At 35.9% G+C, this 5,291-nt stretch overlaps 1 pseudogene; it reads right to left on the reverse strand.

The window, feature by feature from the left end:
- Positions 1-1,198: 1,198 nt before the first annotated feature.
- LOC119525751 lies at positions 1,199-2,223 on the reverse strand (annotated as a pseudogene).
- Positions 2,224-5,291: the final 3,068 nt, after the last annotated feature.

A 5,291-nucleotide genomic window follows, 5' to 3' on the forward strand; every position in this document is an offset into this window, starting at 1 on the left:
GCTGTACCAATATAATTCCCACCAGCAATATACAAGAGTTCCAATTTCTCCATTTCTCCACATCCTTTCCAGCATTTGTTGTTTCCTGTTTGTTTAATGGAAGCCATTCTTAATGGCATGAGATGATATCTCATTGAGGTTGTGATTTGCATTTACCCAATAGCTAGTAAAGATGAATATACTTATGTGTTTTTAGCCATTTATATTTCCTCTTTGGAGAAATGCCTTTTCATATATTTTCCCATTTTATAATTGGGCTGTTTTTATTACTGTTGGTGAGAAGTAGGATTTCTTTATATATGCATATCAGTCTCTTATCAGATATATGGATTCCAAATATTTTCTCCCATTGAGTTGTTTGCTCTTCACTTTTTTGACAAAGTCTTTTGAGACACAGCAGCTTTTTTAACAATTAAAAGTAAAGCTCTGGTGAAAAGAAGTGTTTCTTTAAAGTATATTTAAAGAGTCTTTTTTTCACCCCTTGCAAAATTCAGTTTTACAACCAGCAAAACTAAAAGCTTATTTCTCTTCACACATTTACTTCTTTTCTTAGAAAAACAGTCCAATGCTGTTACAAATTGACTTGAATCATTATCAAGCCTAACTTTGTATTTTTTGTGAGATAACTAGAAACATGAATAAGAAGCAGTGAGTTTTAAATCATAAAATTCCTTTATACACTGTTAGCTGACAAAAGAAATCTGAAGTAGGATAATTGCCTTCCACTTAACTTTTTCATTTAAGATGATCTGAATTTGCCAAGTATAATTAAAAGATCCAGTTCCAAGGAGTCAGTAACCTCTTATTATGGTAAAAAATATTTTTCTTTTGTGGACTTATGCACTTATTGAAAAAATAAATCAAGGATAAAGTCTACTCAGAGACAATTTTGTCTTGGAACGCTGCTGACACTGTGACCATTACTGAAAGCTCTGACAGGCTTTGTGCCTTTCATTAAGAGGCCTCGTATTCTGAACACAGGCATGCTGTAGTTTAAGCAAACCTTAATATTTCATTGTGAAATCTGAGGATACAATCAATGAAATAAAAGTCACAGGAGGATTTTCTTCTTTTACAGTGATCCAGTATATTAATTTATCCATATTAAACCTATCTTTACAGATAGGTACAATTATATTTATTAAAATTATAATAAAGATGCACAGTACATTTAAAATTCATATTTGAAAAAGCAGGGTCACAATATTATACCTAAGCTGCACAAAAGACCCCAGTGATCACTAAGAAGTCTGCCACAGTCCAGTTTTTCCAACACAAGTAAACCCAAATTTCAGGGAATTATGTGGTCCCCTTCTGCTGCTGCTCTGGAAAATATTTGATCAAAACCAAGTTTACAAGAACTAGGTATTCCAAGATTAGAGTTCTTTTGCATATCCTATGTATACTGACAATGCTCAGGCTTGCCCCCAAACTACCAGACATCCAAAATGCTGTCAGGGTAAACCACATTTGATAATCTCTTGATCACTTAAATTTGTATCTCCTGTAAATATAACCAAAGCTGACTCTGGAGCCTCTTGTATTTTCCTTAAAACTACTTTAACTGATTGATTTGTTCCTTAGCATGCATTTTGTGATCTCCAAATGTGAAGTCATAAGGCAAAGTTCATTTCCTGACATACTCACATGCACACACAAAAAGTTTCTCATAATTTTGGTACTTAGAAAATGAATAATCTCTCAGCTTTTTAATTTCACCCATTTTTTTCAACATTATAGAAGTGAAATATTCTTCTTTGTGACCTGTGATAATTTCACAACTTCTTGCTTTCTTCTTTAGGAAAGTATAGTATGGAGGAATAACTTACTGTAGAAATATCACATCTGGACTTTACAAAGTTAAATAAGAACACATCTCTTGAGTCCTCTGTTGCAAGTTGTTTATATCAAATCCATCAATATTCCAGGTAATTAGAGAGAACATACTGCCAACTTCTTGGTGAGTATTTTTAGATAAGCTGATTTTAGAATTAATGGAATCAGTTGTATTTTCATTGCTTGGGTCAACAAACGTCTCAGACTCAGAGGGAGTCTGAGAACAGATTTCCAAGGTGCTCTCACCCATGCACAGATCAAAGAGGAGTTCAGTGCCCTCTTAAAAGCAAAACCTACTTCCTTCTCCCAATAGTTCTCTGCCAAGTAGCACTGAGCCACAGCCCTGTCGCATTTCATGACCAAAGCAAACTCCACATGCATTGCCATTTCTTCACCCTAGGCTCTTGGTCATCTTGAGCTTTGTATGGCTTATGACAAGCAGCTTTCAATTTCTTGAGTTCTCATTTATCTCTTTTTTTCCTTTTGTTGCCTGTGTTTTGGGTGTAAAGTCTAAGAAGCTACTTCCCATTATTAGATCTTGGAGATAAATCCCCATATTATCTTTTAAGAGTTTTACTGTGCTTTTTCTTATATTGAGGTCTTTGATCCACTTTTAGTAAATTTGGGTATAGGATGTGATGTAGAGGTCCTCTTTCATTATTTTGGATATGGATATCCAGTTACCCCAGCCCCATTTGTTGAAGAGACTGTCCTGTTCCAGTTCAGTGGATTTGGTGTCTTATCTAAAATCAGTCAACCATAGATCTGGGGGTCTATACCCGAACTCTCAATTTGATTTCATTACCAATATTTCTATCTTTGTGCCAATACAATGATCTTTTGACCACTGTGGCTTTTCAGTAGACTTCCAAATCTGAAAGGGTAAGTCATCCCATTTCATTTCTTTATAGACTTTTTGGCAATTGAAGGCATATTTCCTCTCCAAATAAGTTTGATAACTATCTTTTCCAATTCTGCAAAATAGGTTGTTGGAACTTTGATTGGAATTGCATTGAATCTGTGTATCAGTCTGGGTAAAAAGTGACATCTTTGCAATGTTAGGCCTTCCTATCCATGAACACAGAATATCTTTCCACCTATTTATGTCCTGTTGATTTATTTTATTTATTTTTTTAATTCACTTTTATTGAAATATATTCACAAACCATACAGTCATCCATGGTATACAATCAACTGTTCACAGTATGATCATATAGTTATGCGTTCATCACCACAATCTATTTCTGAACATTTTCCTTACATCAGAAAGAATCAGAATAAGAATAAAAAATAAAAGTGAAAAGAGAATACCCAAACCATCCCCCCATCCCACCCTATTTGTCATTTAGTTTTTACTCCCATTTTTCTACTGATTTTTTTTCAATTTTTTAACTTTGTTTATCAAAAAATTAAAAACAAACAGGCAAACAACAACCAAAAAAACCCCACAACATTTCAAACAAAGCAATGGATTAAGGAAAACAAATAACCTAAAATAACTACTTTGCTTCCAACATGTTCCTACCATACCCCAAGAGAATTAACAACCCCTAAGAAAACAAAGGAATAAGAGAAAAAAAAAACCTAAAATAACTCTATTGCTTCCAACATGATCTTACTATATCCAAGAAAGTTCACAAACCATAATCATTCCTGAGCATTCCCATAACATTGAGATTACCCTCCATAGTTTATCTGTTCTTATTAGATTATCATTCCCCCTCCACTAATTGGTATCTCTAGGTCCCCTACATTCTACAGTATAAAACATTGTACATTTTTCACAGAATTCACATTAGTGGTAACATACAATATCTCTCTTTTTGTGCCTGGCTTATTTTGCTCAGCATTATGTCTTTTTTTTTTTTTTTTAATCTTCATTTTATTGAGATATATTCATATACCACGCAGTCATACAAAACAAATCGTACTTTCGATTGTTCACAGTACCATTACATAGTTGTACATTCATCACCCAAATCAATCCCTGACACCTTCATTAGCACACACACAAGAATAACAAGAATAATAATTAGAGTGAAAAAGAGCAATTGAAGTAAAAAAGAACACTGGGTACCTTTGTCTGTTTGTTTCCTTCCCCTATTTTTCTACTCATCCATCCATAAACTAGACAAAGTGGAGTGTGGTCCTTATGGCTTTCCCAATCCCCTTGTCACCCCTCATAAGCTACATTTTTATACAACTGTCTTCGAGATTCATGGGTTCTGGGTTGTAGTTTGATAGTTTCAGGTATCCACCACCAGCTACCCCAATTCTTTAGAACCTAAAAAGGGTTGTCTAAAGTGTGCGTAAGAGTGCCCACCAGAGTGACCTCTCGGCTCCTTTTGGATTCTCTCTGCCACTGAAGCTTATTTCATTTCCTTTCACATCCCCCTTTTGGTCAAGAAGATGTTCTCCGTCCCACGATGCCAGGTCTACATTCCTCCCCGGGAGTCATATTCCACGTTGCCAGGGAGATTCACTCCCCTGGGTATCTGGTCCCACGTAGTGGGGAGGGCAGTGATTTCACCTTTCAAGTTGGCTTAGCCAGAGAGAGAGGGCTACATCTGAGCAACAAAGAGGGATTTGGGAGGAGGCTCTTAGGCACAACCATAGGGAGGCCTAGCCTCTCCTTTGCAGCAACCGTCTTCCCAAGGGTAAAACCTGTGGTAGAGGGCTCAACCCATCAAACCACCAGTCCCCTATGTCTGTGGTCATGTTAGCAACCATGGAGGTGGGGTAGGCGAATACCCCTGCATTCTCCACAGGCTCCTCAAGGGGGCACTGCATCTTTTTTTTTTCCTTGTTTTTTTTTTTTTTTAACTTTCCCTTCTTTTTTAAATCAACTGTATGAAAAAAAAGGTAAAAAGAAAACAAACATACAATAAAAGAACATTTCAAAGAGACCATAACAAGGGAGTAAGAAAAAGACAACTAACCTAAGATAACTGCTTAACTTCCAACATGTTCCTACTTTACCCCAAGAAAGTTACCTAATATAGTAACATTTCTGTGAACTTGCTCCTACTATATCCATCAGAAATTAACAGACCATAGTCATTCCTGGGCATCCCCAGAACGTTAAATTGCTTATCTGTTCTTCTTGGATTATTGTTCCCCCTTCCTTAATTGCTCTGTATTGCTAGTTCCCCTACATTCTACATTATAAACCATTTGTTTTACATTTTTCAAAGTTCACATTAGTGGTAGCATATAATATTTCTCTTTTTGTGCCTGGCTTATTTCACTCAGCATTATGTCTTCAAGGTTCATCCATATTGTCATATGTTTCACGAGATCGTTCCTTCTTACTGCCGCGTAGTATTCCATCGTGTGTATATACTACATTTTATTTATCCACTCATCTGTTGAAGGACATTTGGGTTGTTTCCATATTTTGGCAATTGTGAATAATGCTGCTATGAACATTGGCGTGCAGATATCTGTTCGTGTCA

Source organism: Choloepus didactylus, assembly GCF_015220235.1.
Source record: "Choloepus didactylus isolate mChoDid1 chromosome 26 unlocalized genomic scaffold, mChoDid1.pri SUPER_26_unloc1, whole genome shotgun sequence".
Taxonomy (NCBI): domain Eukaryota; kingdom Metazoa; phylum Chordata; class Mammalia; order Pilosa; family Megalonychidae; genus Choloepus; species Choloepus didactylus.